Genomic DNA, 12,386 nt, shown 5'->3' on the forward strand with positions numbered 1-12,386 from the left:
TTTGGCCGACTTTTTTTTTTTTTCAGGACTAACCTCCAACCAATTCCAGTCGAGGAAGCAAACCTCAAACAAATTTAACCCTTGAAATCCACCCCTACGACTCTACCACAGAGTCTAGGCTTCACTGCAGGACTGTCTTGCACAGACACTTAAAAGATTTCTTCGTGAAGTGAAAGCACTAAGCCTCCCAAATCATCACCATCATTTCTCTTGTCAATCACGGGGTGCTGGGACAGCGATTCACCTACGAACTCCTTACTCGCCAACATCATACTTCACATTTAAAAACTTACTGTGCGAAAAGGGAAAAAGAGAAGTCACCTTCTCCACAAGGACACCTGCCTCGCCTCTTCAGTGTCTCTATAAGGATAGCGGAGCCAGAAAGGCTAACAGATACTCCCCAGCTTAAAGTTTCCCTCCCTACTAAACTCTTTGGCCACAGCACCTCGGCTTGTCCTTGTCACACACAGGGTGTATTGTCAATCCCTCCGTCTCCCTCTAATATCACCACACTAGAGGGTGTCTGGCCCATGGGAGTGACTGCTTTTTAAAAAATGCATATGCAAATAATATTAAAGGAACCACCGCTGATGTGTGGTAAGGACGGAGGACCCCGGTGTCCAGTTTCTCTGAGTCTCTTCCAAGCGACTATGGAGAGCTCAAGATCCATCACTGACCATTAGCCAGCCCTACCTACAATCGTCGGGCCAACGTGTATTACTTGTCTTTCTAGGTCCTTTCAGCAGAACCTTGCAAAGGGACCAAATCCCAGCCGCAAGAGGAAAATCTCCTTTATCCGCCCATTCCTACCTCAGAAGCCCTAGTCCCAAGGGGAGAAAGGCAAGTGCAGCCAGGCTAGGCAAAGGGGCCGTCGAAAGCTGCACCCACAGAAAAGCACGCCTCGGTCGCCCCCATTTAGCTGTCCCGGCGAACAAGATTCAGAGAGGCTGACGGGCTGGCCAAGGTCACCGTGCTTGCTCGTCGGGGCCGAGGGGCGCCCGCGCCTACTTCCGGCTCCCCCTTTCGGCGGCGGCTCGGGGCGCCCGCTCCCCACCCGGCCCGCGGCCGCGCGCCCTCCGCGGATGCTCGCACTCCACTAACTAGGGCAACTGGAGTGCGCCGCAGGGACGGCGCTCTGCAGCGCGCAGCTCGCCCCGAGCAGCCCCCAGCTGGTGCGGTGACAGCTGCGACCTCCGCCCCCTGCAGCCGCGCCAGGCCAGCAGGGGAACTCGAGAAAAGTGGGAGCGGGAGATGGGTCCCAGAGCAAGCAGAGCCGGGACGGAGGGCGCCAGCTGCTCCCCGCCCCCTAGGGCCGCCGCGGCCGCGCGGCTCGTGACAGCTGCACCCACCGCGAGGCTCCCGCCGCCACCGCCACCACCGCCGCCGCCGCCGCCGCCACTCACCTGCCTCTGCCGCCGCCGCCTCTGGGCCGCGCTCCCCTGCGCCGCGCTCGCTCGCGACTGTGGCGGCGCCGCCGCGGACTCCGCCACTCCTCGGGCCGGGCGCCCGTCCCCGGGGCCCAGGCAACCCGCCGCCGCCGCCGCCGCCTCGGCTCTCCGGCCCCCTCCTCCGGAGCTGGAGTCCCCCCACTTCAGGGGGATGCAGAACCACCCCGGCGCAAGCTGTGCTTGAGGGAACAACAGCGAACTGCAGCCGAGGCGCTTGAGGCCGCGCTCCGACCGACGGACGACCGGACAAGGTGAATCGCGTCAGTCTCCCGCTCGCCCGGCCTGAAGAACAGGCATTTCAGCCGCTCTCCGCGGCCGCCATGTTCTCCTCCTCCAGGGCCGCCGCCGCCGCCGCCGCCGCCGCCCCCCGCTCGCGGCCCCGCCCCCCGTGCCCCGCCCGCAGCGCCCCGCCCTCGAGCCCCGCCCCACCTACTCGCGGCCCCGCCCTCACCCCTGCCCCCTCCGCGGGCGGGCCCAGAGCCCGGCTGCCCTCCGGCTCCGACGGCGCGCCCCCGGGCACCGCGACCCCACCGGCCCCGCGCGGCGTAAAGCCGCCCCGCGCCCTCTGCCGGCCGCAGGCACGCCAGGGCCGATGTCCTAAGGAAGTGTGAGGAGGCCAGAACTCTTCCCGCACAGACCCTCCCCTCGGGGCGGTCCTCTGTCCGCTGCCAGGAAGCCTCGAACCCCAGAGTACCCCTGGGCGGGCTGAGGGACCTGCGGCCTCCAGCTGTTCTTTATCATTTAGGGAAGGTTGGGGAGCGACCTGGAGGCCCTGGGGAATCACAGAGGAATCTGACCTGGGCCTGTCGCCACTCGTGAGTTGTGTTACTTTGAGTGAGAGACATCCCTTGGGCCTCGGTTTTGTTGTTGTTTTGTTTTGTTTTGTTTTGTTTTGTTGTTCTGTAAAATTTGAGAGGTGGTTTGCCTAGATGATTTCACAGACTATTAGACAAGGGAAAAGTAAGATCATCTGCCCCCTTTCTTTTTGCGGATGAAAAGATCTGACTGACAGTGTCTGGCTCTGCAATTGCGTAAATTGACTAAAATGTCTGTCATTCACAGATCTTTTCCCTCGAGGGGGACCCAAAATTTTTTTTTACCTCCTTTTCTTATTCTATAATGGAAGTGCTACTTGTGTTAGTAGTGTTCCTTGTCGCCAGATGAATCAAGCAGGCACAGGACAGCTCCTTAAGCCTTGATCACTTTATCTGGAAAGCAGCCCTTATCCCAAGACCGGCAATGTGACACTCACTGCTCTGTCCCTGGTGGTGGAAGTGCTGGGCGGCTATCCTTTGCTTTCCTGAGTTCTTGTCCTCGGTTAGCTGTCTTGTGCTGCTGTCTTCTGCTGTGTCTCATCCTGCATTTGATGCCCCAAAGCAGCCTGTGTAAATCTTTAAGTCCTCCATGTCCCTTCCCTGATGCAAATCTGACAACTCCCTGGCCCCTCTCTGAGACAAAGCAGGTCCCTCCACCCTACTACTGTCAGTGCCTTATGCTGCCTTTATCTTCCTTTCCTGGTCATGGTCATACAGCAGCCAGTAGAGCACACTTCATTTATACAGTCATCCATCCATCCATCCATCCCTGTGTTCATTTGGTTGATTCTTATCAAAGCCAGTGCCCTAGTGCATTTGATTAGCTCCTGCCCTTACCGTCCTTACAGTACCACCTACACAATCCACAGCCTTATTAATAGCTGAAATGCCCGAAGGCCTCTATTGAATTCTTAGTAGATATCTGAGTCATATCTACTTAGTCTACTTCTGTGGGGCCTGTTTCCTGATCTAGTACCTCTGCACTGTGCAAAGTGCCTTGTCCTGTCCTCTGGTGCTTACAGATGAGCCAGGCGTTGGGAATCCTCCTATCTCTACTGCACATCAGCCTTATCTTGGTTTTTCTACTAGTGTTTCTAGCCCCTCCATCCTTACTCTCCCCTCCTCCTGTTTCGTACCTCATTCTTTCTTTCTACCTATTCTCTGAACTTTGATTCACTGACACTTGTCCTGTCTTCTCCTTTGTGTGTGTAGGGGGGGGGGGGGGCAGGGGTTGTTTGGTTCGTGCAGTTATGTACACATGTATGTCAACTTCTATAGTGCTTCCCCTTAATTTTTTTAATTTTAAATTGCATTTATTAGTGTGTCTGTGTGTGTGTGTGTGTGCATGAGGAGGTCAGAGGACAATTTACTAGAGTTCGTTCTCTTCTTTCCACCATGTTAGCTCCAGAATTCAACCTTAGACTCATTAGGCTTGCTTGGCAGCAAGCTCCCTTTCTCACTGAGTCATCTTATGGGCCACCTTCTTTTTTGAGGCTGTTTTCCTTGAGCCTAGAACTTACCACCTAGCTAGGCTGACTGCCCAGGGAGCTCCAAGAATCTACCTGTTTGTACCGCCAATTCCAACCATGGCAGGTTCACAGATTAAAACCAGCTTGTAAATGTCGGTGTCTTCAAATATTTAATTGTCTTTCCTTCCCCCTCTCTCATGTAAGTTGATTCGGTTTGTGTCCACAGCTTCAACAATTGGTCACTGTCTTCACTTTAAACCATTCTCAGGCTGGAGAGATGACTCAGTGGTTAAGAGCACTGGTTGCTCTTCCAAAGTACCCAGGTTCAATGCCCAGCACACCCATGGTCCTGACAGCTATTCATAACTCCATTGTCAGGATATCTGACATCCTTTTCTGGCCTCCCTGGGCACCAGGCACAAATGTGGTACACCAGCATAGATGCAGGCAAAGCACCCATACTCATAAAATAAATTAAAATTTTTAATTATATATTTTAAAATATTCTCAGTACTGAGATTTTTTTTGTTTGTTTGTTTGGACAGTACCTTGCTACATTCACAGACTGTTCTTCAAGTCTGGGTCCTCCTGCCTCTGCCTCCCAAGTTCTGTAAATATAGGTGTGTGCAGCCCTGCTAAGACTTTACTAGATTATGAATGTAACTTAAGTAGTACTTACATTGCTATAACTATTCACGAGTGCTAAAGAAAAGTCTTTCTCTGGGGTGAAATATCTTACTAAATGAACCCTTTGACCTTCCCTTGTCCTAGTCCCAAGCTAGCACAGTGATATCACTCTCTTGTCCTTCCTGAATGTTTGCCTTTTCTCTGGTCCAAGTCAACCTCTCTCTGGTTCCATCTGCTTTCACTAAGGAAGCCTACGTCCCTAAGTCCCACTAATCCTGCCCTCCCCCAGAATCCCCATACGCCAGAACCAAGGATTCATTAGTTAGATTTACTTCTTGAACCTCACAGTTGCCTCTCTGAAATCTAGCTACCTTAGTTATCTAAGAGAAACCTTCTTCACCTATAAGTTGCAGTATCGATCAACAAGCAGAACTAAGCCCATGAAATGAAGGTAAATTGAGGAGAGGTTTAAACATGAAAATCTAATGCAATGTTTAAACTTTATGGCCCAGATAGATGTGATGTTAGTCCAGACACTCTTGGCCCCACACATCAGGAATACTCATACACACACACACACACACACACACACACACACACACACACACATATATATATATATATATATATATATATATATATATATATATGACTATTTCTGTGAACAGGATCTGTAACATGGCCTATTGGATTTCTCCAGAACCTAATCATTTCCAGTTCCCAAAGAACACATGGCTAGTATACATCAAGCACTTTAGTTGTTAAGGCAAGAGCTGACTTAACTGTTGGCTTTTTCAAATAGTTTTGTTTTATAACAATGATACTGACTCATATATAAATAAGGAGAGTTTTTTAAAAAAATAAAGAGGACAGGGAAAAAGTTAAGTGGGTAAGAACATTTGCTTTTTGAGTTTGCAAACCTGAGTTTGAGTCCCCAACACCCATTCCAAACAAAAGCAAACAACAACAGAAACACATGTAAACATGTATGCCTAAGTTTCAACAATGGGGGGCAGAGACCAGCAGATCCCAGGAGCTCACTGCCTAACCAGTCTAATGGTGAGGTTCTGGGTCAGTGAGAGACCCTGTCTTTTGTCGAGACAGTGATATAGGAAAACACCTGACTGTTATTCAAGCATCCATGTGTGCATTCACAGGCATGCCCTAATACTTATATCTGTGCACACACTACACATATACATGAAATGAAGAAAAAAACAACTGGTGAGCCAGATAAAATTATAGTGAATACCTTTCCACACATTGTATACATATGTAGATTTGTACATATACTCAATTTTGTTGTGGTACTTTTGCACCCTCCCCCTATATGCTGGGAAGGAAGCCAGAGCCTCGTGTGTATAAGGCAAGCAATCTACTGACTGCGCTAGATTCCCAACTCTTATTATTCAATTTTATGTACAAAAATAAAATTACACTATGTTTATTGGTACTCTGGTATCTTTTGCTGAACAATATAATTTCATCATTAATGGTTAGATGCCTTTACACAGTATTATACAAGTTTGTTTACAGTGTTTCAGGGATTTTGTGTTTATTTTTTTTTAATAATTCTATAACCACGGCCCTCCATGCAGCTTGGAGATTATTTTCTTAAATCCTTAGATTAATTGCTAAGTTAGAATGTACATTGTTTGCCAAACTGACCTGCAGAAAACTGTCCCCACACTGTGATCCTATAGGACATGAGCCTTCTACCTCCCTACAAACTGCCATGGTTTTATCTATTTTAAATTGAGTAGGGTTGAAGGATAGATGTTAAGAAGAGTAGGCTAGAGGCGGGCATGGTCGCTAACACCTATATAACCCATCCCTTGAGAAGCTGCAGCGAGAGAAATATACCAAGTGTGAGGCCAGCTGGGATACATAGCAAATTTTCAAAAAAAGGGGAGAAGAGATGCTTTAAAGAAGAGGAAAAGGAGAAAAGGAGGACAAAGGAAGGACTAGAATAAGCCTGGCCCAGATCTGAGATTGCTCCGGGGGGTTCCTCTGCGACCTTGTGTTAACCATCTCAAAATCCCCGAGCCTCGCTCGCTGTCCTCGTCTGTAAAACAGGAGGCTAGCCCTTGCTTCAAAGGATCGCTGCAGAGACTAAGTAAAATGTCTGCCAGACACTTCATACAGCGTTTGGCATTTCGGATTGCCATGGGAAAGTGAAATTTAGCTCAAACCAAGAAGGTAAAAAATCTGCCCAGCTGCTCATCAGGCTGGGGTAATAGGCACGGATAAAGCCAGCTGCGGAGTTAACAGGATGCGGTGTCTTCTGAGGACATACTGCAGCTGTATATGTCATAATCACTCCCTTCTCTGAGTGGCTGCTGCTTTCCTATTCACTCAGAAACATTGTTCTCTAAAATCATAGATATCAAAACCCTTGCTGTTGGTAATTATAGCAGTATCTGTCTCTCTCTCTCTCTCTCTCTCTCTCTCTCTCTCTCTCTTTTTTTTTTTTTTTTTTTTTTTGACAAAGATAAAGGCTCAATGTACAACCCAGGCCTAGCGTTTTAGAAACAGGATTTTTGAGATGCGTCTATCTTAACTTTATTATTTCCAAACAACAGGACCCTGACTTTGCAGTCCAAAAAGACCCGTTTACAAACCGCGGTGCTCGACTTTAAGCCTATCAACACTCAGCTCTAATTAGACTGCTTCTAATCTCTGACGAGGGTCATATTTCAAATGTTGTTAAGCAGAATTAGCTATTACATGTGTGCAGAGTTTCTTTTGGAGCCTTATGAAGTTTTAACTATTTGAATGGATGACTTGCTATCTATAAGTCAGTAGGTTGAATGAGTTCTGCCTCACATGAAACCTTTTTTTTTTTATTATTATTAAATTTCCTAGAGTTTCTCTCAGTTCTAGAATGCCTTTAATCATTACTTGGCCGGTAAAGTTATTCACCCACAAGGCTGGTTTTTTTTGTTTGTTTGTTTTTTGTTTTTTTGTTTTTTTGTTTTTTTAGACAGATAAACAGATAAGCCTGGGTCAAAGCTTCTTATCAAAAATCAGGATCACCGTGCTTCCCACCAGACTTGGTGATTAGTTAACTACAACTTCCTGTACGTTATCCAGTAGTTGATTCTTGTCTTTAATGTTCTTGGGTTCTATGGTAGTTCATTTGCTTCCCAGGGCTATGTGATTAGCAGCATTATCTTGCTTTGTGTGTGAATTCTCCCCCGTTTGGGCAGCTCTCATCTATCTTGAACACGGTGGCAGCATAGGCAGGAACATAGTCAGATGACAGGTTTCCCTTGCTGACTGAATGGCTTCTTCACATCTCTAGCCTCAGTGACCATCTTGTTTCTTCCAGGATGGACATGCATACGAATCTTAGAGAAGACAGTGATATCGTACAATTCATTTGGACTTGTCGTTGTTGCTTATGCTTTTGTAGGGCTCGGGATTGAACCCAGAACCCTGTGCACGACAGACACGCACCTTGCCACTGAACCAAATCCTCTGCCCTTGATTTTTGTTGTGATTTGTTTTGGTTTTGTTCCAGTTTAGTTTGGTTTGGTTTGGTTTAGTTTAGTTTAGTTCGTTTTGTTTTGTTTTGTTTGAGACAGGGTTTTACAATATAACCCAGGCTTCAAACTTGCAGCAATCCTCCTGCCTCCACCTCTTGAGTGCTAAGATTGCAAGTATGTACCACCATGCCTGGCTGGTATTATGAGACAGAGTCTTTCTATGTGTAGCCCCGGCTGGCTTTTACCTGGCAGCGTTCCTACCTTCACGTCGCAGGCAAACCGTACCACAGCAACCTCTTTGGGGTTTAACGTGTGATTTACAGAGACTATCTTTCGTGTGGTGGAGATTTTGGTTATTATTTTAAATTTTTACTATCCAAAGCGCACTTCAGTGAGTGGTTTCCTTGCAATCTTCTGAGATTGCAAGATATTCTGTTTCTGGGTATTAACGATGTGCAACACAAACGTGTCTCCTTAACATATGCAGCCTTCAATCAGACTTGCTATAGTGGCTGCAGCTCAAATTTGAAGTTCGGATGCCAAAGTCAGTTGTACCAGTGGGAGGATAGGATTGGCAGCGGCCTGTGTTGTGGGCTTTGGGAAATGCCAGGCATATCCCCCCCAACCCCCCAAAGCTTACCATAGTGCCTGGAATTTCAACAACAAGATCCACTCTCTTAGATCTGTAGCCTGCTATCTTGGGATAATCTTTGAGACAAACCATTCCTCCCCGGGTACTGTAGGGAATCGAGAACAGTTAAATTCATTAAGTTGATAAGTGAAAGCAAGAGTTTACCTGTGCAACCATTGTTGTTAGTGTTTCGTTTTTTTCCTGCTTCCCTTTTCCCGAACCTGAAATTTAAAAGTTAATCTTTTTACGAAAGCTACATGTCATGCATTTTAACAAATTTATGGTAAAAGCAATCTGATGAGTATAAATTCCAGGTGTTTTTCTAAATTTACTTCCAGCTCCCTCCCTCATGCAGTAAACATTACTAAGTACCTATTACATGCAAGTGGTGTTCTTGAGATAAATAAACCCTGATTAGAACTACAGAACTCTTTATCGGTACATAAATGTGCGTACAATTTACCTGTCCGATCAAACATGTAGTCTGAGCATTGGCTATTCTGTGATCTACCTTCCTTTTTCAGTTATTATTACACACACACGCTATGTACATATGCCTCAGACTTCTTGGTTTCTAAGGATTACCACATTCTATTTTGTTAACTTTAGATATCTTCCCCTCCATTCTTGCTCCTGACTTCTCTTCTTGGGATTTATTCCTAAACAAAATTACAAAGCCAAAGGCCATAATGGTCACCCATTTGAGCGAGAAGGTGGATCAGATGATCCGTCTTAAGCTCCTTGTGGATGTAATCAAGCAGGTGGTTTTCTTCCCAATTTCTGGAGGCAGGGTTACCAAAAGGAATGCGTCACAAAACAAAAGGCCACCAGGGAAAGGTTCAGCCAGCCTTACTGAGAACAACAGGAGTGGTTGCTGGCAGTGACAGACACCCTTTCACCCTCCTTAAGTAATGGATTCCAGCACCTACAGGTAGATCATAGAGGGCGAGCCTTGCTGCATGCATCCTGCATGTAATCAACCACCTGGTTTCCCTTAGACTTGACTCTCTGTAGAAGAGCCCACACTCCAGCACTTTCCCAACTGCTGCTACCAAGTAGCTCTGATCTGCCAGTTTGTTCTTCTGTTTTTCTGCATATCAGGGATGACTATGAGCTGTCAGTCAAGCCGGTCATCATCCTACCAGGTGCTGATGCTGGAACAAGATCTGCTAAGACAGCTGACACACATGAGATCTCTCAGTGATGCCGTTGGTGCTCCCTACTCATTTCCCTACTAGAGCCCTTAGATGTGACACTGATCACACTTCTGTGACTCTCTCAATCTGCATACAGCATGAGACCCAAGCGGGCAGCCATGGGACTCTCTGGGGTGGCTATATAACAAAAGTCTACTCTCCCGGAGGAGTGAGAAAAGGGGAGGCATGCTTTTCTTTCACCTATCAGAGCTACCCAAACTGTGCTGTTTAGGCAAAGGAAAGGCATGAGAAGCCAGAGAGACTCAGCTGTACTAGCTTTAACTCCTCAGTCCCTAAGATGCTGGCAGGCAACGAGTTTTGAAATATAAGAACCATAAGTAGGTGTTTCACCCAGAGATTCAGCCATGTGACCATTCATTCAATCAACATTATTAAAACCTAATCTGAAATTATTCCAAATACATCAAAGGGTTCGATGCGGCAGACAAGATTTCTGTCCTTAATAATTTTAAACTACAAGGGAAACATAAATGAAAAATAAGCAAATAAACAAGGAAAGATTTTGTATAAATATGATGTATAAAGTGCCAACATTAGTGCCAAAGCAATTCAATGTGTTAGTTACTCTGAGAACTTTCCACCAGCCCAAAACTGAATAAAGTCTAAGAATATTATTGAGTTCAATTTCATAGACTAAGCGCCTTAGTCAATTTCATAGACTAAGTCCTGTAATTCAAAATTGAAAAGAGAGGGCTGGAGAGATGGCATAATGGTGATCAGTATTGGCTGTTCTTCCAGAGGACCTGGGCTTCATTCCCAGCACCCACAGGGAGGCTCACATCCAGTCCCAGAGGATATGATGCCCTCTTCTGGCCTCTGCAGGCACTACACACACATGACACAGGCAAAACACTCATACACAAAAGCTGGGAGAAAGAAAGAGGCTACCTGGCCTCAAGGGTGTTTCTCTTGAAGCGGAGGAAATTAGGTACGTTCAGGTTGGTGGCCTACTGTGTTGAAGGTGTCTTATCTTTATATTCTGTGCAGGGACATACACTTCCTGAGTTATAACCACTGTTGTCCATAGTCCTGGGTTCTGGGGGGAAGTGGGGTGATGGAACGTCAAATCCTCATAACGCAGCCTCGGGCTAATATGTGTCTGAGAGTCTTAGCCACAACTTAATGAAAGACAGCATGAGAAGCAGGTTAGGAATGAACAGCTATTTGAGGAGAAAACCTCACTGGTTACTTTCCCCTGACCTAACTTGCCTCCTCCAGCCTTCCTTGTCTCTAATATTTGGGGATTCTCAGCTTTAGATGCTTAGGGAATGAGGCTGTTTCCTTCTCCCTCCCTCTTTTCTCTCTACCCTCAACTTATTTTCACCAATGCACAGTTTCTGGAGTTGTATATTAGTTAAGTGTAATCGAGTCAGTTTTAATGCCAAGTGGTGTTGCTATGTAGACAGATGCTCAAGGTATTTTGTGATGTCACCAATCATTTAATCAATCTTTAAAGGGGAGGAGCACAATGTTTGTACGTTCGTTCAGAGCTAACACCTGTCAAGGACATGCCTCAAGCTCAATGTATCCTGGGTTCACAAACTCAGAGCCTGCATCTGACTTCTCGTCCAATGAGGATGTATAGCAATGATCTGAGGAAGAGCTGATGTCACCCTTCTGCTCCTTCACACTGCCTGCTCTTGTTCTCCCTGTCTCTTCTCCCCTGACTGTTCTTTTTCTGAAAGCTAAGCAAGAGTTCGCCATCTCCTTGCTTTTTCTATTTCCAGAATCTCAAGACACTGGGATGCATGTCCCTCTGTTTCTTCCCTCATCTACTTCCTATGCTCACAAAACCGCTATGGCTGGAAGAACCTTATGGTATAACTCACTCATATTAAGGTTGAGAGAGCTTAAGCAAGTTATCCGGTATCAAATGGCTATGGAGCTAGCTGCTTCCTGTAGGAGCCTTCCTCTACTCCAAGATGAGCCTAGGGAAAGGCCAGTGCTGCATGCTTAGAACATCGTGCTTACCTTCTGCTCCTTATCAGAAGGAAAAGCCAGAAACTTCAGTTTACTAAATCAAGGAAATCTGAGCACAATATACCATTAGGGGCTGGCGAGGATAAAACACTTGCTTCATGCCCATAAGGACCTGAGTTCGGATCCCCAGCACCCGTGTTAAAAGCCAGAGCTGTGGTGCCTGCCTATAACCCAAGGATGCGGGGGTGGGAATGGGAAAACCCCTGGAGTTTGCTAACCAGCCAGCCCAGGCAAGTCAGTGAGTTTCAGGTTCAGTGAGAGACCCCGTCTCAAAAACAGATGGGGAGCGATTAAGGAGGATAGCTAACGTCAACATAGACATGCACACACACAAAATATCATCAGCCAACCAGAGACAGAGGCGTGGAAGCAAGATTTCTAGCGATTAAAAATTGAGTAGGCAGTGAGGGATCCATGCTGACTCCCTCCTGACGTCTACTGATGGGAAAGATGATAACGGAGAACTGAAACGGAGATGCAGAGGTGGATGAATGGTTAAGACAAACTCCAGTTCCTGGGAATTCTGACCCCTGCAGGCCCCAGGGGACATATAGTACACATACATATGTGCATGCAGACATCCATGCATGCATGCATCCCTCATATAAAATAAATCTTTTTAAAAGCTAAACAGAGAAAAGAGGATCACCATGTAGCGTGCTTGAAACGTGAGCAGGTGGGAGGGCAGACAGCAAGACTCTTTAGAAAAGA

The 12,386-nt window shown here is 46.7% G+C and overlaps 2 protein-coding genes and 1 long non-coding RNA gene across 10 annotated transcripts in view; 1 reads left to right on the forward strand and 2 right to left on the reverse strand.

Moving 5' to 3' along the window:
* The window catches only part of Ncoa1 (nuclear receptor coactivator 1), a 243,930-nt gene extending 242,147 nt beyond the window's left edge, over nucleotides 1-1,783 (reverse strand). For 3 of the 8 annotated variants that reach the window (XM_087553090.1, XM_087553088.1, XM_087553093.1), the window contains exon 1: nucleotides 1,404-1,783. The gene's annotated coding sequence lies outside the window, so the exon portion shown is untranslated. Of the gene's footprint in view, nucleotides 1-810 lie in introns of all 8 variants that reach the window. The other 5 variants (XM_087553091.1, XM_087553089.1, XM_087553092.1 and 2 more) reach the window with 3 other exon arrangements.
* Nucleotides 1,344-12,386, forward strand: part of Itsn2 (intersectin 2) — a 251,290-nt gene continuing 240,247 nt past the window's right edge. The window contains exon 1 of the mRNA XM_087553096.1: nucleotides 1,344-1,699. The gene's annotated coding sequence lies outside the window, so the exon portion shown is untranslated. The remainder of the gene's footprint in view (nucleotides 1,700-12,386) is intronic.
* LOC148005126 (uncharacterized) overlaps nucleotides 7,445-12,386 on the reverse strand; it is a 28,159-nt gene continuing 23,217 nt past the window's right edge. Inside the window, exons 3-4 of the long non-coding RNA XR_015622884.1 lie at nucleotides 8,488-8,584; nucleotides 7,445-7,709 (exon numbers count right to left, since the gene is read on the reverse strand). This is a non-coding gene — a long non-coding RNA (uncharacterized LOC148005126). The remainder of the gene's footprint in view (nucleotides 7,710-8,487; nucleotides 8,585-12,386) is intronic.

Source organism: Rattus norvegicus, chromosome 6 (genome assembly GCF_021556685.1).
Source record: "Rattus norvegicus strain SHRSP/BbbUtx chromosome 6, alternate assembly SHRSP_T2T, whole genome shotgun sequence".
Taxonomy (NCBI): Eukaryota; Metazoa; Chordata; class Mammalia; order Rodentia; family Muridae; genus Rattus; species Rattus norvegicus.